Source organism: Macaca nemestrina, chromosome 17, assembly GCF_043159975.1.
Source record: "Macaca nemestrina isolate mMacNem1 chromosome 17, mMacNem.hap1, whole genome shotgun sequence".
Classification (NCBI taxonomy): Eukaryota; Metazoa; Chordata; class Mammalia; order Primates; family Cercopithecidae; genus Macaca; species Macaca nemestrina.
Window position 1 is genome coordinate 20550469 of NC_092141.1, and position 26151 is coordinate 20576619.

Below are 26151 nucleotides of genomic sequence, written 5' to 3' on the forward strand. Positions count from 1 at the left end.
TAATAACTTATCATTGTAGTCATACATACTTTTCATTCTTATTAACACTGAAAAAACTCTCAACTCTTTTTTACTGACTTACGCTTAGTTAACTATGAGATATATAGAATATAATTCTTTGGCCAGGCATGTTGGCTCACATCTGTAATCCCAGCACTTTGGGAGCCTGAGGCAGGCAGATCACTGGAGCCCAGGAGTTTGAGAGTAGCCTGGGCACCATGACTAACCCTGCCCCTATAAAAAATACAAAAACTTGCCAGGCACAGTGGCTCATGCCTGCAGTTCCAAGTACCTGGGTCCGAGGCAGGAGAATTGCTTAAGCCTGGGAGGACGAGACTGCAGTGACCTGTGATCACACCACGGCACTCCAGCACAGGTGAAACAGTGAGACCCTATCTTAAAATAATAATAATAATAATGATAATATAATTCTTGCTTTTTCTTTTCAGCTGCTACTAAATGTGAACCTGAACCATATGTAGCTTCTCCTCCAGAATCTGCATACCAGAAAAATCTGAATCAAGATCCAGTGTTGGAAGCAACAAAAGAATATGCACAGATTTTAAGCAGAAAATACATGATCTGAAAGATAAGGCAATTTTATTTCTGGGCTGTTGACATGATATTTTGTTTCCCATTAAGTATATGATGTGAACATTTTTACTAAAGGGAAATATTCTGTATTATACATGTCTGATGAAAATTTGTATAGTATTTTAAATAATGTTTCTTGGCCTCTTCAGCTAACTTTTAAGTGATTTTGCGAATGAAAACCACTATTATTGAGTTTTACTTACTCAAACCACCCAAATGTTAGCTGTTTAAACAGCCAAATAATCAAGTTGCCATTAACAATTTAGTGGAGTCAACTGATGGCTTATTTATATTTTATAATTTTTATCTTTATATATAGTGATAGATTTAAGTTTAGATAGACATTATTTTGGTATACTGGTACTGTGGTCATTGTCAATGTTTGGATGTATTGCAATTGTTATAGTGCAATAAAACTTAGATAATTTTAATTTTAAGCACTGATTTATATAGATCTTTTCCTGTGGAAAAATAAGGTTTGCCTAAGCCTTTTCATTTTTTCTATTGATTGTTTCATTTCTTTATTTGATTAACTTTTGGGAAACAGTCTTAAAATTGCAGAAAATTTCCACATTTTAAGAAAAATAACTTTCCCCCTGTGGGCCATTTGAGAGTAAATTGCTCACATTATGCCATCACATCTGATATCTTTAGTGGGCATTCCCACGAGTCAGGACATTTTACATAACTACTTCATAACCAGAAAGTTGACATCAATACATTTGATCATTTAATTCTCATTTCCTTTTCAAGTTTTGTTAATTATCTATAATGTTCTTTGCAGCAAAAAGATCTCATTCAGGTCCATGAATTGCATTTAGTTGTCATGACTCTTTCAGTCTGAAACAGTTCCTCAGTTTTTCTTTGACCTTTATGGCCTTAAATCTTTTGAAGAGTAAAGTCCAATAATACAGAATGTTCCTCCATTGGATTTCTCTGAATTTTTTTATAAGATTTAGATGATAATTTTTTTGGGCAAGAGTATCACAGAAGTTATCCCATGATCTTCTTACTGCATTCTATCAGGTGACCTGCAATTACTATTATTTTTTATTTCCATCTTTTATTTTAAGTTCAGGGGTGCACATGCAGGATGTGCAGGTTTGTTACATAGGTAAATATGTGCCATGGTGGTTTGCTGTACAGACCATCCCATCACCTAGATATTAATAATAGTCCAGCATCCATTAGCTATTCTTCATGATGCTCTCCCTTCTCTCACCCGCCACCCTACCACAAGCCCCTGTGTGTGTTGTTCCCCGCCATGTGTCCATGTGTTCTCATTATTCAGCTCCCACTTATAAGTGAGAGCATGCAGTATTTCATTTTCTATTTCTGCGCTGATTTGCTGAGGATAATGTTCTACAGCTCCATCCATGTCCTGGCAAAGGACATGTCTCATTCCTTTTCATGGCTGCATAGTATTCCATGGTGTATATGTACTACATTTTCTTTATCTAGTCTATCATTGATGGGCATTTAGGTTGATTCCTTGTCTTTGCTATTGTGAATAGTGCTGCAATGAACATACGTGTGCATGTATCTTTATCCTAGAATTATTTATATTCCTTTGGGTATATACTAAGTAATGGGATTGCTAGGTTAAATAGTATTTCAGGTTCTAGGTCTTTGAGGAATCACCATACCGTCTTCCACACTGGTTGAACTAATTTACACTCCCACCAACAGTGTAAAAGCATTCTTGTTTCTCCATAATCTTGCCAGCATCTTTTAATTTTTTTGAATTATAGTCATTCTGACTGTTGTGAGATGGTGTCTCATGTGGTTTTGATTTGCATTTCTCTGATGATCAGTTATGTTGAGGTTTTTCTGTTTGTTGGTTGCATGTATGCCTTCTTTTGAGAAGTGTCTGTTTGTGTCCTTTGACCACTTTCTAATGGGGTTGAGTTTGTATTTTTTTTCTTGTAAATTTGTTTAAGTTCCTTGTAGATGCTGGATATTAGACCTTTGTCAGATGGATAGAGTGCAAAAATTTTCTCCCATTCTGTAGGTTGTCTGTTTACTCTGTTGATAGGTTCTTATGCTGTGCAGAAGCTGTTTAGTTTAATTAAATCCCATTTGTCAATTTTAGCTTTTGTTGCAATTGCTTTTGGCATCTTCATCATGAAGTCTTTGCCCTTGCCTGTGTCCTGAATGGCATTGCCTAGGTTTTCTTCCAGGATTTTTATAGTTTTGGGTTGTAGATTTAAGTCTTTAATCCATCTTGAGTTAACTTTTGTATATGGTTTAAGGAAGGGGTCCAGTTTCAATTTTCTGCATATGGCTAGCCAGTTCTCCCAGCACCATTTATTGCTTGCTTTTGTCAAGTTTGTCAAAGAGTCAAAGATCACATGGTTGTAGGAGTGTCATCTTATTTCTGGGTTCTGTATTGTTCCATTGGTCTATGTGTTGGTTTTTGTACCAGCACCATGCTGTTTTGGTTACTGTAGTCTTGCAGTATAGCTTGAAGCTGGGTAGTGTGATGCCTCTAGCTTTGTTCTTCTTGCTTAGGATTGTCTTGGCTATTTGGTCTCTTTTTTTTGGTTCCATATGAGTTTTAAAATAGCTATTTCTAGGTCTGTGAAGAGTGTCAATAGTAGTTTAATGGGCCTAGCATTTAATTTACAAATTGCCTTGGGCAGTGTGGTCATTTTCACGATATTGATCCTTTCTGTCTGTGAGCATATACATTTTTCCACTTCTTTGTGTCATCTCTGATTTCTTTGAATAATGGTTTGTAGTTATCCTTGAAAAGTTCGTTCACTTTTCTTTTAGCTGTATTCCTAGGTATTTTACTCTTCTTGTAGCAATTGTGAATGGGAGTTAATTCAAGATTTTGTTCTCAGCTTGCCTGTTTTTGGTGTATAGGAATGCTAGTGACTTTTGTACGTTGCTTTTGTATCCTGAGACTTTGATGAAGTTGCTTATCAGCTTAGGAGTTTTTGAGCTGAGATGATGGAGTTTTCTAGATATATGATCACGTCATCTGCAAACAAAGATAGTTTGACTTCCTGTCTTCCTATTTGAATAACTTTTCTTTCTTTCTCTTGCCTGATTGTCCTGGTGAGAATTTCTAATACTACATTGAATAGGAGTGGTGAGAGAGGGCATCTTTGTCTTCTGTCAGTTTTCCAAGGGAATGCTTTCAGGTTTTCAGGTATTCAGGCAACAAATAACATGATGAATAGAATAGTACCTCACATCTCAATGCTTATGTTGAACATAAATGGCCTAAATGCTCTACTTAAAAGATACCGAATGGCATAATGGGTAAGCATTCACCAACCAAGTTGCTGCTGTCTTCAGAAGACTCGCCTAACACATAAGAACTCACATAAACTTAAGGCAAAGGGATGGAAAATGACACTTCATCCAAATGGACACCAAAACTGAGTAAAAGTAGCTATTCTTAGATCAGACAAAACAGACTTAAAGGCCACAGCAGTTTAAAAAGACAAAGAGGGACATTATATAATGATAAAAGGACTAGTTCAACAGGAAAATATCACAGTCCTAAATATATATGCACCTAACACTAGAGATCCCAAATTTATAAAACAATTACTACTAGACCTAAGAAATGAGGTAGTCAGCAACACAACAATGGTGGGGGATGTTAATACTCCTCTGGCAGCACTAGACAGGTCACCAAGACAGAAAGTCAACAAAGAAACAACGGACTTAAACTATACCCTAGAACAAATGGACTTAACAGATATTTACAGAACATTCTACCCAACAAGCATAGAATATACATTGTATTCATCAGAACATGGAACATTCTCCAAAATAGACCACATGATAGGGCACAAAATAAGTCTCAGTAAATTTAAGAAAATCAAAATTATGTCAAGACTCTCTCAGATCACAGTGGAATAAAATTGGAAATTAACTCCAAAAAGAACACTCAAAAGCATGCATATACATGGTAATTAAATAACCTGCTCCTGAATGATTGTTGGGTCAACAATGAAATCAAGAGGGAAATTCAAAAATTCTTTGAACTGAATGATAATAGTGACACAACCTATCAAAAACTCTGGGATACAGCAAAAGTGGAGCTAAGAGGAAAATTCATAGCATTAAATGCCTACATCAGAAAGTCTGGAAGAGCACAAATAAACAATCTGAGGTCACACCTCACAGAACTGGAGAAACTAGAACAATCCAAATCCAAACCCAGCAGAAGAAAAGAAATAACAAATACCAGAACAGAACTAAATGAAATTGCAACAAAAAAACAACAGATAAATGAAACAAAGAGCTGTTTCTTTGAAAAGATAAATAAAATGGATAAGTATTAGCAAGATTAACCAAGAAAAGAAGAGAGAAAGGTCCAAATAAGCTTGATTAAAAATGAAATGGGAGGCCGGGTGTGGTGGCTCACACCTGTAATCCCAGCACTTTGGGAGGCCAAGGCGGGCGGATCACGAGGTCAAGAGATCGAGACCATCCTGGCTAACACGGTGAAACCCCATCTCTACTAAAAAATACAAAAAACTAGCCGGGTGAGGTGGCAGGCACCTGTAGTCCCAGCTACTCAGGAGGCTGAGGCAGGAGAATGGCATGAACCCAGGAGGCGGAGCTTGCAGTGAGCCAAGATCCGGCCACTGCACTCCAGCCTGGGCGATAGAGCGAGACTCCATCTCAAAAAAAAAAAAAAAAGTTGCTCACTCAATAATTTTTAAATATACAGTAAAAAACTGATCTATGATATATTATTTGTCAGACTGACAAATGCTGACAACACTAAGTGTTGGTGAGGATGTGGGAAATACTGATTACCTACTGAGCACACACTATTTGTAAAGAATTATGCTGGATGCTAGAGATGTGAGTATGAATAATACAGAAATGAGAACCCAGAATTAAAGCCAAATACTTACAGCCAACTGATCTTCAACAAAGCAAACAAGAATGTAAAGTGAAGAAAGGACACCCTATTCAACAAATGGTACTGGGATAATTGGCTAGCCACATGTAGGAGAATGAAACTGGATCGTCATCTCTCACCTAATACAAAAATCAACTCAAGATGGATCAAGGACTTAAATCTAAGACCTGAAGCCTTAAAAATTCTAGAAGATAACGTTGGAAAACCCTTCTAGACATTGGCTTAGGCAAAGACTTCATGACCAAGAACCTCAAAGCAAATGCAACAAAAACAAAAGATAAATAGATGGGACTTAACTAAAAAGCTTTTGCACAGCAAAAGAAATAATTAGCAGAGTTAACAGACAACCCACAGAGTGGGAGAAAATCTTCACAACCTACACATCCAACAAAGAACTAATATTCAGAATCTACAAAGAACTCAAATCAGTAAGAAAAAAAAATTCCATAAAAAAGTGGGCTAAGGACACGAATAGATAATTCTCAAAAGAAAATATACAAATGGCCAACAAGCATATGGAAGAATGCTCAACATCACTATTGATCAGGGAAATGCAAATCAAAACCACAATGCGATACCACCTCATTCCTGTAAGAATGGCCATATTAAAAAAATAAAAAAAATAATATATGTTGGCATGGATGTGGTAAAAAGGGAACACTTTTATAGTGTTGATGCTAATGTAAGCTAGTACAACCGCTATGGAAAACTGTGTGGAGATTGCTTAAAGAGCTAAAAGTAGATCTACCATTTGATCCAGCAACCCCATTCGTCAGTATCTGCCCAGAGGAAAAGAAGTCATTATAGAAAAAAGATACTTGCACATGCATGTTTATAGCAGCAAAATTCATAATTGTGAAAATATGGAACCTCCCCAAATGCCCATCAATCAGTGAGTGGATAAAGAAAATGTGATATGTACACACATACCCCCATGGAAAACTACTCAGCCATAAAAAGGAGCAACCTGGATGGAATTGGAGCCCCTTCTTCTAATTGCAGCAACCTGGACGGAATTGGAGCCCCTTCTTCTAATTGCAGCAACCTGGATGGAATTGGAGCCCCTTCTTCTAATTGCAGCAACCTGGATGGAATTGGAGACCATTCTTCTAAGTGAAGTAACTCAGGAATGAAAAACCAAACATTGTATGTTCTCTCTTATATGTGGGAACTAACCTATGAGAATGTAAAGGCATAAGAATGATACAATGGACTTTGGGGACTTGGGGGAAAGTGTGGGAAGGGGATGAGAAATAAAAGACTACACACGGGGTACAGTGTACACTGCTCGGGTGATGGGTGCACCAAAATCTCAAAAATCACCACTAAAGAACTTATTTATGGAACCAAATACCACCTGTTCCTTAAAAACCTATTGAAATAAAAAGTAAATTTAAAAAGAAAACCTCCTGGATTTATTGATTTTTTTAAAGTTTTTTGTGTCTTTATTTCAGTTCAGCTCTGATGTTGGTTGTTTCTCGTCTTCTGCTAGCTTGGAAGTTTCTTTACTCTTGGTTCTCTAGTCCTTTTAGTTGTGATATTAGGTTGTTAACTTGAGATCTTTCTATCTATTTGATGTGGGTACTTGGTGCTATACGTTTTCCTCTTCACACTGTTTTAGCTGAGTCCTGGAGATTCTGGTATGTTGTCTCTTGGTTCTAATTAGTTTTTAAGCACTTCTTGATTTCTGCCGTAATTGTATTATTTACCCCAAAGTCATTCAGGAGCAGGTTGTTCAGTTTCCATATAGTTGTGTTTTGAGTGAATTTCTTAATCTTGAGTTCTAATTTGATTGTGCTGTGGTCTGGGAGACTCTTTGTTATGATTTCAGTTATTTTCCATTTGCTGAGGAGTGTTTTTCTTCCGAATTTATGATTAGTTTTAGAGTAAGTGTCGTGTGGCTATGAGAAGAATGTATATTCTCTTGTTTTCTGTTGGAGAGTTGTGTAGATATCTGTCATGTCCACTTGATCCACAACCAAGTTCAGGTCCTGAATATCTTTGTTAATTTTCTGTCTCCATGATGTGTCTAATATTTTAATTGTGGTGTTAAAGTCTCCCACTATTATTATGTGGGAGTCTAAGTCTCTTCAAAGGTCTCCAATAACTTACTTTTATGAACCTGAGTGCTCTTGTATTGGGTGCATATATATTTAGGATAGTTATCTCTTTTAGTTGAATTGAACCATTTACTAGTAGGTAATTCTCTTTGTCTTTTTTGATCTTTGTTAGTTTAAAGTCTGTTTTGTTAGAAACTAGGATTGCAAGCTCTGTTGTTTTTTTCCTGCTTTCTGTTTGCTTGGTAAATTTTCCTTCATCCCATTATTTTGTTGTGTGTGAGATGGGTCTCCTGAATACAGCATACTGATGGGTCTTGGTTCTTTATCTAGTTTGCCATTCTGTTTCTTTCCATTGGGGCCTTTAACCCATTTACATTTAAGGTTAATAGTATTATATGTGGATTTGATCTCGTCATCATGATGTTAGCTGGTTATTTTGCAGACTTGTTTATGTGGTTGCTTCATAGTGTCACTGTTCTTTGTACTTTAGTGTGTTTTTCTGGTGCCTGGTAATGGTTTTTCCTTTTCATATTTGCTGCTTCCTGCAGGAGCTCTTGCAAGACAGGTCTGGTAGTAACGAATTCCCTCAGCATTTGCTTGTCTGAAAAGGATCTTATTTATCCTTGGTTTATGAAGCTTAGTTTGGTCAGATGTGAAATTCTGGGTTGGAAGTTCTTTTCTTTAAGAAGGTTGAATATTGGTTCCCAGTATCTTCTGACTTGCAAGGTTTCCACTGAGTGGTCTGCTGTTCATCTGATGGGGTTCCCTTTGTAGGTGACCTGGCCTTTCTGTCTGACTGCCCTTAACATTTTTTTCTTTCATTTAGACTTTGGAGAATCTGATGATTATATGTCTCAGGGATGATCTCCTTGTGGAGTATCTTACTGGGGTTCTCTGGATTTCTTGAATTTGAATGTTGGCCAGTCTTGCTAGGCTGGGGAAGTTAGTTCTTTTGGATGATATGCTGAAGTATGTTTTCCAACTTGGTTCCATTCTCCCTGTCTCTTTTGGGTACTCCAATCCATCATAGATTTGGTCTCTTTATGTCATCCCATATTTTTTGGTGGTTTCATTCATTCCTTTTCATTCTTTTATGTCTATTCTTGTCTGCCTGTCTTATTTCAGAAAGATCATCTTCAAGCTCCGAGATTCTTTTCTTTGCTTTGCCTATTCTGCGATATATACAATATCACAGTTATATATAACAATATAAGTTGATTTCATTGTCAAGTTCTTGTAGTGTGTTTTTCAGCTTTAACGGGTAAGTTATGTTTTTCTCTAGACTGGCTATTTTGGCTATCCACTCCTGTATTGTTTTATCATGATTCTTAGCTTCTTTGCATTGGGTTACAAGATGCTCATTTAGGTCATTGAAGTTCATTGTTATTCACATTCTGAAGTCTACTTCTGTCATTTCAACCATCTCAGGCTCAACCCAGTTCTGATCTCTTACTGGAGAGGTGTTGCAGAGGTACTCTGGTGTTTTGAGTCTTCATGGTTTTGGGGTAATTTCTCATCTCTGTGGGTCTGTCTTAACCTTTGACCTTGAGGATGGAGTTTTGTAACTTTTTAAATTGTTACTGTTGTTGTTTCCTGTTTGTTTTTCTTTTAACAGTCTGGCCACTCTTCTGCAGGGCTGCTGCAGTTTGCTGGGGTTCATTCTATACCCTAGTTCCCTCGGTTCTTCCCATAGCTGGAAGTATCACCAGTGAAGTCTGTGAAACAGCAAAGATGGCTGCCTGCCCCTTCCTCTGGAAGCTCTAGGCCAGCAGAGTACTGACCTATTGCTGGCTCGAACGTGCCTGTAGGAGGTGGCTGGAGACCCTAGTTGGGAGGTCTCACCCAGTCAGGAGGAATGGGATAAGGAACCTACTTAAAGAATGATTCTGGCTACTTTTTGGTAGACAAGCTGTGCTGTGTTGGGTATCCCTTCAGCTCCTGTTCAGTTTGAGCTACCAAAGGCCCACAGGCTGAACTGGCTGAGAAGCCTGAAAGGCCTAGGTGGCAGCCTACCCCACCCCTCAGGCACTGCATCCCAGGGAGAAATTAGAGCTCTGTTAACCCTATAGAACATGAGTGACCTATAATTTTGATTTGCCCTCTTACTGGTGATATTGGCATTGATCACTAACAGTAGTGTCTGCTAGCTTTCTCCTCTGTAATGTTACTTTTTCACCTTGTAATTAATTAGTATTAATATTTTGTGGGGAGATAATTTGAGACTATGTAAATATCTCTGTTCTTCATCAAACTCAATTTATTCATTTACTTGATTCAATATAAACTTGTGGTTTATTTCATTTAATAGGTTATAATTTGTCAATTTTTTACAGTTTTTTTCTTTTTAGAATTGTTTTATTTTGACAGTATTAGACTTATAGAAAAATAGTAAGAAAACTACAAAACTTTCTTGGATACTATTCCCCAAATGTGAACATTTTACTATATTTGCTTTATCCTTTCTCCTTCTTCTTCTCTTCTCTTTCTAGATAAATGTAAATGTAGGTGCATAATATAGACTTTTTCTGAATGGTTTATAAGTTGCCAGAATGATGCCTCTTTATTTCTAAATAATTTTGTGTGTATCTCCTAAAAATAAGGTATTATCTTACATAATTATAATATAGCTATCAAAATAGGATATTAAAATTGGTTTAATATTAATGATTAATATATCATCCATAAACCTTATTTTGCTTTTTCCAGTTGTCTCAATAATATTCTTTATAACCAAGGAATTTAAGACGGGAGATTTTACAATCCATGATGTTGAGATTTATAATTCATGATGTTGAGAGTTTTCAGTGTTTTTACGTTGATTCTTTCTCATCACTGTGGACCTATCTACCTCTGATCTTTGAGGTTGCTGACCTTTGGAGGGGTCGATCTGTGTCAAATTATTCTGTCTTTTTAGTCTCTTTTAGTCTGGGATGATTCCTGAGTCTTTCCTTGATTTTTATGACATTTATGTGTTTGAAGAGTATGGGTCAGTTTTTTACAGATTTTGTCTCAGTTTGGGTTCATAGGATGTTTCTTCATGATTCAGTTCAGGTTATGCCATTCAGGCAGGAAGGTCACACAAATGAGGCTGAGCTCTTCCCAGTGCAGCGTATCTGGAGGCATATGCTATTACTTGGCTCCATTAATGGCCAGTGTTGACTTCGTTTGGTTGAGAATATGCCAGGTGTGCCCATGGTAAAGTGACTATCTACCCTTTGTATTTCATCAGTGTCTTATGTGGACATAGTTTGAGGCTCTATAAATATCTGGTTACTCCTTAACATCTCACCCACTAGATTTAGCATTTCATTGATGATTCTTGGTTGGATCAATTATTATGGTGGTTGCCAAATCATGATTGTCTTAATCTTTCATTCCTTCTACATGGATAAGTAAAACAAAACAAAACCAATGAGCAAATAAGGGAGAAGGGAAAAGTTATTGTTTTATTGTTGAGGTTCCCTCAGCTTTGACCAGTGGTAGCCATTTCAAGCTGAGTTCATGTCTTTTTGACCTGTCTATTGTTCTTTGAACACTTCCTTACTTTCTGGCATAAGCTCTTTCCACCTTATCTTGTATTTTCTCTGCCCCAGCCCTCGGATCAGCCATTTCCATTTTTTTTCAGAAGCCCTGACTTTCTTTAGGGGACAGTAATTAGAAACAAATATCTGGGCACAAATTGTGGTAGATATGTATGGCTATTGGAGTCATCATTGCTTATAGGCTTCCTCAGTCAACAGAGCAGAAAAATACAGCTGGATGGATACATATACAAACATACATGCTTACATTCACCCATATTTCTTTGTTAGAATATACTGAAAACCATTAGTTTTTCCTGGTGATTCTAATTCCAGTCGAATCACACATGGCTCATGTTAGTTTTTTTTCCTCTTTCAGTACTCTTGACCCTTGAACAATGTGGAAGTTAGAGGGGCTGAACCCCACGCAGCTGAACATTTGCCTAAATTTTGACTTCCCCAAAATGTAAATGCTGACTGACCTGATTAACAACCTACTGTTGACCAGAAACCTTATCTAAAACAAAGTTGATTAATACATATGCTATATATTCTGTGTATTATGTACTATATTCTTATAAAAGTAAGCTAGAATTGCCTTAGCTATTCCAGCTCTTTTTGGGTTCGATATCAATTTTAAAATAGTTTATCCTAATTCTGTGAAGAATGTCATTGGTAGTTTGGTAGCTGACTTCAAACTATACTACAAACCTGCAGTAACAGAAATAACATGGTACTGGTACAACAGCAAACACATAAACCAATGGAACAGAATAGAGAGCTCAGAAATAATGCAGCACATCTACAACCATCCAATCTTCAACAAACTCCATTTTAAAAAAAGCAATGGGGAAAGGACTTTCTATTCAATAAATGATGCTGGGACAACTGGCTAGTCATATGCAGATTGAAACTGGACCCCTTCCTTACACCAGATACAAAAACTAACTCAAGATAGATTAAAAACTTAAATCTAAAATGAAAACGTATTAAAACCCTGGAAGATAACCTAGGAAATACCATTGTGGACATAGGACCTGGAAATGATCTTCATGACAAAGATGCCAAAAGTAATTGCAAGAAAAACAAAAATTGGCAAATGGGACCTAATTAAACTAAAGAGCTTCTTTACAACAAAGGAAACTATCAACAGAGTAAACAGCTCACAGAAAGGGAGAAAATATTTGCAATCTACCCATCTGACAAAGGTCTAATATCTAGCATCCACAAGGAACTTAAACAAATTTACAAGAAAAAAAACAACCCCATTAAAAAGTGGGCAAAGGACATGAACAGATACTTTTCAAAAGACATAATATGTGGCCAACAAGGTTATAAAAAAAATGTTCAAACTCACTAATCATTAGAGAAATGCAAATCAAAACCATAGTGAGACACCATCTCACACCAGTCAGAATGACTATTATTAAAAGGTCAAAAAATAGCAGATGCTGGCAAGGTTGTGGAGAAAAGGAGACGCTTATGCACTTCTGGTGGGAATTTAAACTTGTTCAGTCATTGTGTAAAGCAGTTTGGCGATTACTCAAAGAACTTAAAACAGAATTGCCATTTGACCCAGCAGTCCCATTATTGGGCATATACATACACAAAGGAATATTAATCATTCTACCATAAAGACACATGCATGCATATGTTCACACATCACTATTCATAATGGCAAAGACGTTAGATCAACCTGAATGCCCATGGTTGGTAGACTGGATATGGAAAATGTGGTATATATCCACAGTGGAATACTACACAGACATTAAAAAGATTGAGATTGTGTCCTTTGCATCAATACGGATGCAGCTAGAGGTCATTATCCTAAGCAAACTAACGCAGGAACAGAAAATCAAATACTACATGTTCTCACTTACAAGTGGGAGCTAAACTTTGTTTGTATATGGACACAAAGAAGGGAACAGCAAACACCATAGTCTACTTGAGGTGGAGGGTAGGAGGAGGGTGAGGATTAAAAAACTACATATTGGGTACTATGCTTATTACCTGGGTGACTGAAAGTAATTTGTACATCAAACTCCCGTGGCACATAATTTACCTATATAGCAAACCTGCACATGTACTCCTGAACCTAAAATAAAAGTTAACGAAAGTTAACCTAGATAAAATAAACATTTAAGAAATTCATAAGGAAGAGGACATATATTTATAGTTTGATGCTATATTTATTGATACCATAAGTTTACATCATCTGTTTCCGAGATGAAGAATCATCTATCTGAAATGGTGGGCAACTACAGCTGTAGACCTCAGTCTGTGGTGCATAGCAAGCAATTCAACTTTTCTTTGTAATGTCATAACTTTACTTCTTGGGAGACCTTCAGCATCACTCATGGCATTTCAAGTGATTTTCATGATGTTATTTAAGGTTTACGATATTGTGCTAAACATAGTGAAAAATATGTGAGAACCACAAGAGACCACTTTTTACTGTAAAAGGCAGTTTACTGGAGAGAGTTATTTAAATTTTTACAAAATAGACTTTATTCTTTAGAGCATTTTGAGGTTTCCAGAACAGAAATCCTGAGGGCTGTAGGGTCCTTTGAAAAGGTGTGCAGTGCAGCCTTTAACAGTCTTTGTTCTGTACTTCATCAGGAGAGGAAGAAGCTATAGCCAAGTGTCACAAAGAGCTGCCTCAGGAGTTTGAGAAAACAAAACTTATTTCTGTACATCCCATCATCTGCAGCTGCTTATCACAGCTCTATGAGCTATATGATGGATCCAATGTTCAAAGACAGTGAAGAGAGCAGGATCCAATGTTCAAAGACACTGAAGAGAGCATTGGGAATCTGTTAGGAGGGAACCCAAAATGCAACTGATTTCAACAGTGACAGGAAAAACTGCTTCTGAAGAAGGTTTTACTACTGGCAAATATTGGTCCAGGAACATTTGAGAGCCAGTTGCTTGCATCCATTCTATCACAACGGCAACCAATGAAAGAAAAAACGCTTTGTTTATTGAAATAAACCCTAAGAGAGCCTTCCAAAGAAACGTCACGGAAATTATAGGTGAAGAAGTTTAATGTCCTCCTCTTTACAACCAAATAAAGGGTATGAGACTTGCTGATCTGGTAAAATCCCTACTTGAATTTGGCCACAGTCTTAACTGGTCATGCTTTTATGAAGGTTTGAAAACAGTTCCCAACAAGTTATTCAAGGTAAATGCATATATACATGAAAGTCATAAAATCTACAGAAAACTACTTTGACACATGTGGGCTCTTTACAATATGGTACCATTTAATGAAGACTAGAAGAGATTGTGTTCACCTACAGTAAACACAATCTAATGATAACTTGCTTCTAGAAAACGTGGAAGCAAATATGATTCAAGTGCTTGAGAACCCTGGTGAAGTGCCTTTATTACTAGTTCTTGCTGATGCATTTGAGCTAGCCGAACAGCTTAATAAATATTTACCTCATGACTCCAAGTATATTTGGTTTCAGGAATCAGAAACAAGAAGCCAAGATTCTGAGATGACAGTAGGTGTTACGATGAAAACTGAAATCAATGACCTCCATCATGTTTTATTCATGTGGGGAATTTAAAAACTAAGTGAAGAGATCCCAGGAATACTTCTTAATACCTAACAAAGTAGTGTGAGGCATTTCAACTTATTTTGGCCTTCAAGTCCAAAAATGTCAATTATTCTGTGACAGTGTTGACTTACGGAACAGTAAGAAATGTGAATTACAGGGGGCGATTCCAAGATGGCCAAATAGGAACAGCTCCAGTGTACAGCTCCAGTGTACAGCTCCCCATGTGAGTGACAAAGAGGATGGGTGATTTCTGCATTTCCAACTGAGGTACTGGGTTGTTCTCATGGGGGCTTGTTGGACAGTGGGGGCAGGAGAGTGGGTGCAGCCCACCAAGCATGAGCTGAAGCAGGGCAAAGCATCACCTCAGTCGGGAAATACAAGGGGTCAGGGAATTCCTGTTTCTAGCCAAGGGAAGCGGTGACAGACGGCACCTGGAAAATCAGGTCACTCCCACCATAATACTGCACTTTTCCAATGGTCTTAGCAAACGGCACATCAGGAGATTATATCTCACGCCTGGCTTGGAGGGTCCCATGCCCACGGAGCCTTACTCATTGCTAGCACAGCAGTCTGAGATCGAGCTGCAAGGCGGCAGCGACACTGGGGGAGTGGCGCCCACCATTGCTGAGGCTTGAGTAGGTAAACAAAGTGGCCAGGAAGCTCGAACTGGGTGGACCCCACCACAGCTCAAAGAGGCCTGCCTGCATCTCTAGACTCCACCTCTGGAGGCAGGGCATAGCCGAACAAAGAAATCTCTGCAGACTTAAATGCCCCTGTCTGGCAGCTTTGAAGAGAGTAGTGATTCTCCCAGCACAGAGTTTGAGATCTGAGAACGGACAGACTGCCTCCTCAAGTGGGTCCCTGACCCCCGAGTAGCCTAACTGGGAGGCACTCTCCAGTAGGGGCAGACTGACACCTCACACGGCTGGGTACCCCTCTGAGACGAAGCTTCCAGAGGAACGATCAGGCAGCAACATTGGCTGTTCAACAATATTTGCTGTTCTGCAGCCTCCACCGCTGATACCCAGGCAAACAGGGTTTGGAGTGGACCTCGAGTAGACTCCAACAGACCTGCAGCTGAGGGTCCTGACTGTTAGAAAGAAAACTAACAAACAGAAGACATCCACACCAAAACCCCATCTGTACATCACCATCATCAAAGACCAAAGGTAGATAAAACCACAAAGATGGGGAAAAAACAGAGCAGACAAGCTGAAAATTGTAAAAATCAGAGTGCCTCTCTCCCTCCAAAGGAACGCAACTCCTCGCCAGCAACGGAACAAAGCTGGACAGAGAATGACTTTGACGAGTTGAGAGAAGAAGGCTTCAGACGATCAAACTTCTCCTAGCTAAAGGAGGAAATTCGAACCCATCGCAAAGAAGCTAAAAACCTTGCAAAAAGATTAGACGAATGGCTAGCTAGAATAACTAGTGTAGAGAAGTCCTTAAATGACCTGATGGAGCTGAAAACCATGGCACGAAAACTACGTGACAAATGCCCAAGCTTCAGTAGCAGATTCAATCAACTGGAAGAAAGGGTATCAGTGATTGAAGATCAAATGAATGAAATGAAGTGACAGGAGGAGTTTAGAGAAAAAAAGAGTAAAAAGAAACGAACAAAGCCTCCAAGAAGTATGGGACTACGTGAAAAGACCAAATCTACGTCTGATTGGTGTACCTCAAAGTGATGGGGAGAATGGAACCAAGTTGGAAAACACTCTGCAGGATATTATCCAGGAGAACGTCCCCAACCTAGCAAGGCAGGTCAACATTCAAATTCAGGAAATACAGAGAATACCACAAAGATACTCCTCGAGAAGAGCAACTCCAACACATAATTGTCAGATTCACCAAAGTTGAAATGAAGGAAAAAATGTTAAGGGCAGCCAGAGAGAAAGGTCAGGTTACCCACAAAGGGAAGCCCATCAAACTAACAGTGGACCACTCAGCAGAAGCTCTACAAACCAGAAGACAGTGGGGGCCAATATTCAACATTCTTAAAGAAAAGAATTTTCAACCCAGAATTTCATATCCAGCCAAACTAAGCTTCCTAAGCGAAGGAGAAATAAAATCCTTTACAGACAAGCAAATGCTGAGAGATTTTCTCACCACCAGGCCTGCCCTGTAAGAGCTCCTGAAGGAAGCACTAAACATGGAAAGGAACAATCGGTACCAGTCACTGCAAAAACATGCCAAATTGTGAAGCCCATCGATGCTAAGAAGAAGCTGCATCAACTAACGAGCAAAATCACCAGTTAACATCATAATGACAGGATCAAATTCACACATAACAATATTAACCTTAAATATGAATGGGCTAAATGCTCCAATTAAAAGACACAGGCTAGCCAATTGGATAAAGAGTCAAGACCCATCAGTGTGTTGTATTCAGGAGACCCACCTCATGTGCAGAGACAAACATAGGCTCAAAATAAAGGGATGGAGGAAGATTTACCAAGCAAATGGAAAACAAAAAAAGGCAAGGGTTGCAATCCTAGTCTGTGATAAAACAGACTGTAAACTAACAAACATTAAAAGAGACAAAGGAGGCCATTACATACTGGTAGAGGGATCAATTCAACAAGAAGAGCTAATTATCCTAAATATATATGCACCCAACACAAGAGCACCCAGATACATAAAGCAAGTCCTTAGAGACCTACAAAGAGACTTAGACTCCCACATAATAATAATGGGAGACTTTAACACCCCACTGTCAACAATTAGACAGATCAACAAGACAGAAAGTTAATAAGGATATCCAGGAATTGAACTCAGTTCTGCACCAAGAGGACCTAAGAGACATCTACAGAACTCTCCACCCCAACTCAACAAATATACATTCTTCTCATCACCATATCACACTTATTCCAAAATTGACCACATAGTTGGAAGTAAAGCACTCTCCTGCAAATGTCAAAGAACAGAAATTATAACAAACTGTCTCTCAGACCACAGTGCAATCAAACTAGAGCTCAGGATTAAGAAATTCCCTCAAAACCACTCAACTACATGGAAACGGAACAACCTGCTCCTGAATGACTACTGGGCACATACCAAAATGAAGGCAGAAATAAAGATGTTCTTTGAAACCAATGAGAACAAAGACACAATGTACCAGAATCTCTGGGACACATTTAAAGCAGTGTGTAGAGCAAAATTTATAGCACTAAATGCCCGCAAGAGAAAGCAGGAACCATCTAAAATTGACACTCTAACATCACAATTAAAAGAACTAGAGAAGCAAGAGCAAACACATTCAAAAACTAGCAGAAGGCAAGAAATGACAAAGATCAGAGCAGAACTGAAGGAGATAGAAATACAAAAAACCCTTCAAAAAATCAGTGAATCCAGGAGCTGGTTTTTTGAAAAGATCAACAAAATTGATAGACCGCTTGCAAGACTAATAAAGGAAAAAAGAGAGAAGAATCAAATAGATGCAATAAAAAATGATAAAGGGGATATCACCACCGATCCCAGAGAAATACGAACTACCATCAGAGAATACGATAAACACCTCTACACAAATAAACTGGAAAATCTAGAAGAAAAGGATAAATTCCTGGACACATACACTCTCCCAGGACTAAACCAGGAAGAAGTTGAATCCCTGAATAGACCAATAGCAAACTGAAATTGAAGCAATAATTAATAGCCTACCAACCAAAAAAAGTCCAGGACCAGAGAGATTCACAGCCAAATTCTACCAGAGGTACAAGGAAGAGCTGGTACCATTCCTTCTGAAACTCTTACAATCAATAGCAAAAGAGGGAATCTTCCCTAACTCATTTTATGAGGCCAATATCATCCTGATACCAAAGCCTGGCAGAGACACAACAAAAAAAGATAATTTTAGACCAATATTCCTGATTAACATTGATGGAAAAATCCTCAAATACGGGCAAATCGAATCCAGCAGCACATAAAATAGCTTATCCACCATGATCAAGTGGGCTTCATCCCTGGGATGCAAGCCTGGGTCAACATACACAAATCAATAAACGTAATCCAGCATATAAACAGAACCAAAGACAAAAGCCACATTATTATCTCAATAGATGCAAAGAAGGCCTTCGACAAAATTCAACAGCCCTTCATGTTAAAAACTCTCAATAAATTATGTATTGATGGGACGTATCTCAAAATAATAAGACCTATTTATGACAAACACACAGCCAATATCATACTGAATGGGCAAAAACTGGAAGCATTTCCTTTGAAAACTGGCACAAGACAGGGATGACCTCTCTCACCACTCCTATTCAACATACTGTTGGAAGTTCTGGCCAGGGCAATCAGGCAGGAGAAAGAAATAATGGTATTCAATTAGGAAAAGAGGAAGACAGATTGTCTCTGTTTGCAGATGACATGATTGTATATTTAGAAAACGCCATCGTCTCAGCCGAAATCTCCTTAAGCTAATAAGCAACTTCAGCAAAGTCTCCGGATACAAAATCAATGTACAAAAATCACAAACATTCTTATACACTAATAACAGACTAACAGAAAGCCAAATCATGAGTGAACTCCCATTCACAATTGCTACAAAGAGAATAAAATACCTAGGAATCCAACTTACAAGGGATGTGAAGGACCTCTTCAAGTAGAACTACAAACCACTGCTCAACAAAATAAAAGAGGACACAAACAAATGGAAGAATATTCCATGCTCATGGATAGGAAGAATCAATATCGTGAAAATGGCCATACTGCCCAAGGTAATTTATAGATTCAATGCCATCCCCATCAAGCTACCAATGACTTTCTTCACAGAATTGGAAAAATTACTTTAAAGTTCATATGGAACCAAAAAAGAGCCCGCATTGCCAAGACAATCCTGAGCCAAAAGAACAAAGCTGGAGGCACCATACTACTTGACTTCAAACTACACTACAAGGTTACAGCAACCAAAACAGCATGGTACTGGTACCAAAGCAGAGATATAGACCAATGGAACAGAACAGAGCCCTTAGAAATAATACCACACATCTACAACCATCTGATCTTTGACAAACCTGACAAAAACAAGAAATGGGGAAAAGATTCCCTATTTAATAAATAGTGCTGGGAAAACTGGCTAGCCATATGTGGAATGCTGAAACTGGATCCCTTCCTTACACCTTAGACAAAAATTAATTCAAGATGGATTAGAGACTTAAATGTTAGACCTAAAACCATAAAAATCCTAGAAGAAAACCTAGGCAATACCATTCAGGACATAGGCATGGGCAAGGACTTCATGTCTAAAACACCAAAAGCATGGCAACAAAAGCCAAAATTGACAAATGGGATGTAATTAAACTAAAGAGCTTCTGCACAGCAAAAGAAACTACCATCAGAGTGAACAGGCAACCTACAGAATGGGAGAAATTTTTTGCAATCTACTCATCTGGCAAAGGGCTAATATACAGAATCTACAAAGAACTCAAACAAATTTACAAGAAAAAAACAAACAACCCCATCAAAAAGTGGGCAAAGGATATGAACAGACACTTCTCAAAAGAAGACTTTTATGCAGCCAACAGACACATGAAAAAATGCTCATCATCACTGGCCATCAGAGAAATGCAAATCAAAGCCACAATGAGATACCATCTCACACCAGTTAGAATGGCAATCATTAAAAAGTCAGGAAACAACAGGTGCTGGAGAGGATGTGGAGAAACAGGAACACTTTTGCACTGTTGGTGGGACTGTAAACTAGTTCAACCATTGTGGAAGACAGTGTGGCGATTCCTCAAGGATCTAGAACTAGAAATAACATTTGACCCAGCCATCCCATTACTGGGTATATACACAAAGGATTATAAATCATGTCGCTATAAAGACACATGCACACATATGTTTATTGCGGCACTATTCACAATAGCAAAGACTTGGAACCAACCCACATGTCCGTCAATGATAGACTGGATTAAGAAAATGTGGCACATATACACAATGGAATGCTCTGCAGCCATAAAAAAGGATGAGCTCATGTCATTTGTGGGGACATGGATGAAGCTGGAAACCATCATTCTCAGCAAACTATCACAAGGACGAAAAAACCGAACATCGCATGTTCTCATTCATGGGTGGGAATTGATCAATGAGAACACTGGGACACAGGAAGGGGAACATCACACACAGGGGCCTGTCATGGGGTTGGGGCAGGGGAAGGGATAGCATTAGGAGATATACCTAATGTAAATGACGAGTTAATGGGTGCAGACACCAACATGGCACATGTATACCTATGTAACAAACCTGCACGTTGTGCACATGTACACATGTACCCTAGAACTTCAAGTATAAAAAAAAAAAAGGTAATGTGAATTACATCGATCCAGAATTTGTTCTCTCAGGTATGACAAGAATCTCTTTGATTGGAGCGCCATGTGTCACATTTCAGATGACACGTATTAGTGACACAAGCCCACAGGGCACTGCAAGCTTAGCAGAAGCTATTATTAAATGTAAAGGCACAAATTACCCAGAACTCTATATAGATCAGGGGACAATATTGATTTCTGAAATTAGGCATACTTTCTTATTGAAATGGTTTATGATAGTAAACTTCACAAGGGCAACCAGAACTCTGAGGTGTTCACCCTATACATCTCAGATCTCTACAATGAAGTGGAGATGAAAGCTGAGATAGTAATACAGAAACTCACACTGCTTGATGACCAATTTTTGGAAGCTGAGACTGAAAGAATATGCATCCACCCAGAAGATAATTTTCCTGTTAGCACCTTTAGCTGTAATTGTGGCAATACTTTGTACTGGGCTGATAACACAATGGGGAAACATAAATCACTGGCACTAGACTTCAGCAGTACAGTAATAGCCATCTGCAAGGTAATTTAAGAAGATTGGTGGTCACATTGCCCCATGATTTCCTGTGTGGCATCATCAGAGTTCTTAACTCCTGACATCAAGTGTTTTCACAGCAAGATGTTTCTAGTATTTAGAAATGGACCTTGTGCATCATACTTCATAAGAGCTTGAGACATTCTCACTCACAGGTATCACCAAGTGACAAACATCTCTCCTTACCTGCTATATTTTCCCCCCAGCAAGGAGGATTCATTCTAGATGAAGTGCTGACCTTGCCTACTAAGGAAGTGGTCTCGGGGCGCCATGATTCTCTCACCTTCCCTGGGCATATGACAAAAGTAGAACACTGCCAGGCTTTCATTTTACTGCCATCTTTAGAGAAACTCGTCAAAGAAATGCTCTTTGACCCTCTTCACCTCTGAGATGTTGTCATCATATGTCCAACCCCAACCTGAATTTTTACAGTAATTAATTCATAATTCTCATAGTCACATTCATGTCCACATTCTAAATCTTAGCCAGGGTTTACAGAAATTCTGCCTGATCGTGTTCTGTAGATTTGTCAATGGCTGAAATCAATGAGTTTGAAAAATAATTTAATTTGTTATCTTTTTCAAAAGAATGCACTGGTGAATCCTGTTCTGTTATGATATTTCATATGTGTGGCCATCCCTATTGCTGTGTTCAAAGTTGATGTTCCAGAAAGTCAGCTTCCACAAATGTGTAGAGCAAAGAGGAAACTATTCAAGGCAAAAAGAGTATATGCTGCATCAGGAGGCTCTATGACCTTGGATTTAAAATGGTGACATTTATTATTATACAGTAAGGAGGTGGTTTTGTTGTGATTATTTCACTGAGAAATCCACCTTCTGAGCAGTTGAAAGAAATGCAGTTGCTGAAAAAATCAGAATGGAGAATGCTGAATTACCAGGCTACAATGTAATATCATTTTTCGTTCTGAGGTGGAAAAGACATTACATTCAACAGGAAATACCTTTCCAAGGAGTAAAATCAGTTTAATTCTTAGTGCCATACTCTTGCTCAATGAGCCCCATTAAGCTCTCAACATCTCTCAGTCGGAGAAATTGTTAAGCCCAAAAGTAGCTGGTGAAATAAAATTTTACTTTGTGACGAGAGGGCAGGAATTAATTATTTTCTGTGCTAGCCATTGGTTTCTGCCTTCATTGGGAGTGTAACACAAGCCAACCATGCTGCTGCTAACTCCTTGCTGGACACCTTCTGCCACTGTCACAGGAACTGTGGTCTTACTGGATCATCAGTTAACTGGAGTGCCTTGAATCTTGGGTTACTGCTGAACAAAGACCATCTTCAAAATATTTTAACCACAAAAGGAGTATTTACTCTTCAAATACCCCGAAATCCATGAGTGTCTTGAAATGTGCTTGATTCTCAATAATTCTCAACAAGCTGCAGTCAAGTTTGATTTCAATAAATTACAGGAAAACTTTTCCCAAGTTCTACCTTATTGAATTTATTTCCACAAAGAATTCCAAGATGAATTTAATTTTCTGTAAGATTATTAATGGCTTTTATTCATTCTTCCTTTCAGATATCAACAAATGAGTACATCACTTCCTTAGCCAGTTTATGAATAAAAACTTCAAAGACATTACAATATCCACATCACTCACATCATTAGGCATAGATTCAATATCAGCTATGACAATTCAGAATAAGCCCTTTCGTGTTCTACAGGTTTAAATTATTCCAATCAAACTCCTTGTTCCAGATGTAACTCTGCAAATTTGAAAATTGTTTCTGGAAGAACAATCAAATAAGACTTGAGAGAGGGGAGAAATGGCAACAGTTCACCTAAAACATTCTTTAAAAAAATGCATGCATCATGCTAAGTTGGTGTGAAAAGAGAGGTACAAGATTATACACAAGATGCAGTCAAACTTGTCTTAAACTTCCCAAAAGATGGCCAAGTAGGAACAGCTTTGGTCTGCAGCTCCCAGTGTGATCGATGCAGAAGATGTGTGATTTCTGCATTTCCAACTGAGGTACCTGGTTCATCTCACTGGGACTGGTTGAACAGTGGGTGCAGCCTACGGAGGGTGAGCTGAAGCAGGGTGGAGTGTCGCCTCACCCAGGAAGTGAAAGGGATCGGGGGATTTCCCTTTCCTAGCCAAGGGGAGCCGTGACAGACTACCTGGGAAAATGGGTCACTCCCACCCAAATACTGGGCTTTTCCCAAGGTCTTAGCAACCAGGAGACAAGGCAATTCTCTCCCATGCCTGGCTCAGTGAGTCCCATGCCCATGGAGCCATGCTCACTGCTAGTGCAGCTGTCTGAGATTGATCTGCCAGGTGGCAGCCTGGCTAGGAGAGGGGCGTTCGCCATTGCTGAGGCTTGAGTAGGTAAACAAAGCAGCTGGGAAGGTCGAACTGGGTGAAGCCCACTGCAACTCAACAAGGCCTACTGCCTCTAGACTCCACCTTGGTGGGCAAGGCATAGCTGAACAAAAGGCAGCAGAAAACTTCTGCAGACATAAATGTCCCTGTCTGACAGCTCTGAAGAGAGCAGTGGTTCTCCCAGGACAGCGCTGGAGCTCTGAGAACAAACACACTGCCTCCTCAACTGGGTCCCTGACCCTCGTGTAGCCTCTCTGGGAGACACCTCCCAGTAGGGACTGAAAGACACCTCATATAGGCAACTGCCCCTCTGGGATGAAGCTTCCAGAGGAAAGATCAGGCAGCACTATTTGCTCTTCTGCAATATTTGCTGTTCCGCAGCCTCTGCTGGTGAGACGAAGGCAAGCAGGGTCTGGAGTAGAACTCCAGCAAATTCCAACAGACCTGCAGCTCAGGGAGCTGACTGTTAGAAGGAAAACTAACAAACAGAAAGGAATAGCATCAACATCAACAAAAAGATCATCTACACCAAAACCCCATCTGTAGATCAACAACATCAAAGACCAAAGGTAGATAAAACCACAAAGATGGGGAGAAACCAGAGCAGAAAAGCTAAAAATTCTAAAAATCAGAGCACCTCTTCTCCAAGGATCACCACTCCTCACCAGCAACGGAACAAAGCTGGATGGAGAATGACTTTGACAAGTTAACAGAAGTAGGCTTCAGAAGGTAGATAATAACAAACTTATCCGAACTAAAGAAGGATGTCTGAACCCATCACAAGGAAGCTAAAAACCTTGAAAAAACTTTAGACAAATGACTAACTAGAATAAACAATGTAGAGAAGACCTTAAATGACCTGACGGAGCTGAAAACCATGGCACGAGAACTTTGCAATGCATGCACAAGCTTCAATAGCTGATTTGATCAAATGGAAGAAGGGGTATCAGTAAATGAAGATCAAATTAATGAAATAAGTCAAGAATAAAAGGTTAGAGACAAAAGAGTAACAGGAAACAAACAAAGCCTCCAAGAAACATGGGACTATGTGAAAAGACCAAATCTACGTCTGACTGGTGTGCCTGAAAGTGATGGGGAGAATGGAACCAAGTTGGAAAACACTCTTCAGGATATTATCCCGGAGAACGTTCCCAACCTAGCAAGGCAGGCGAACATTCAAATTCAGGAAATACAGAGAACACCACAAAGATACTCTTCGAGAAGAGCAACTCCAAGACACGTAATTGTCAGATTCACCAAGCTTGAAATGGAGGAAAAAGTGTTAAGGGCAGCCAGAAAGAAAGGTCAAGTTACCCACAAAGGGAAGCCCATCAGACTAACAGCGGATCTCTCGGCAGAAACTCTACAAGCCAAAAGAGAGTGGGGGCCAATATTCAACATTCATAAATAAGAGAATTTTCTACCCAGAATTCCATATCCAGCCAAACTAAGCTTCATAAGCGAAGGAGAAATAAAATCCTTTACAGACAAGCAAATGTGGAGAGATTTTGTTACCACCATGCCTGCCTTACAAGAGCTCCTGAAGGAAGCACTAAACATGGAAAGAAACAATTGGTACCAGCCACTGCAAAAACATGCCGAATTGTAAAGACTATTGATGGTAGGGAGAAACTCCATCGATTAAAGGGCAAAATAATCAGTGAACATCATAATGACAGGATCAAATTCACACATAACAATATTAACCTTAAATGTAAATGGGCTAAATGCCCCAATTAAAAGACACAGATTGGTAAATTGCATAAAGAGTCAAGACCCATCAGTGTGCTGTATTCAGGAGACCCATCTCAGTGCAAAGATGCACATAAACTCAAAATAAAGAAATGGAGGAAGATCTACCAAGCAAATGGAAAACAAACAAACAAAAAAAGCAGGGGTTGCAATCCTAGTCTCTGATAAAACAGACTTTAAGCCAACAAAGATCAAAAGAGACAAAGAAGTCCATTACATAATGGTAAAGGGATAAATTCAACAAGAAGAGCTAACTATCCTAAATATATATGCACCCAACACAGGAGCATCCAGATTCATAAAGCAAGTCCTTAGAGACCTACAAAGAGACGTAGACTCCCACACAATAATAATGGGAGACTTTAACATCCCACTGTCAGTATTAGATCAATGAGAAAGAAGGTTAACAAGGATATCTAGGACCTGAACACAGCTGTGCACCAAGCAGACCTAATAGATATCTGCAGAACTCTCCACCCTAAATCAACAGAACATACATTCTTCTCAGCACCACATCACACTTATTCTAAAATTGACCACATAATTGGAAGTAAAGCACTCCTCTGCAAATGT

At 38.8% G+C, this 26151-nt stretch overlaps 1 pseudogene across 4 annotated transcripts in view; it reads left to right on the forward strand.

Annotated features, from left to right (window-relative positions):
- LOC105493324 (coiled-coil domain containing 144A) overlaps window positions 1–19528 on the forward strand; it is a 136456-nt pseudogene extending 116928 nt beyond the window's left edge. For all 4 annotated transcript variants that reach the window (XR_011615487.1, XR_011615489.1, XR_011615488.1 and 1 more), the window contains one exon: window positions 450–19528. The product of XR_011615487.1 is annotated as a coiled-coil domain containing 144A, transcript variant X1 (transcript). The remainder of the gene's footprint in view (window positions 1–449) is intronic.
- The last annotated feature ends 6623 nt before the right edge of the window (window positions 19529–26151 follow it).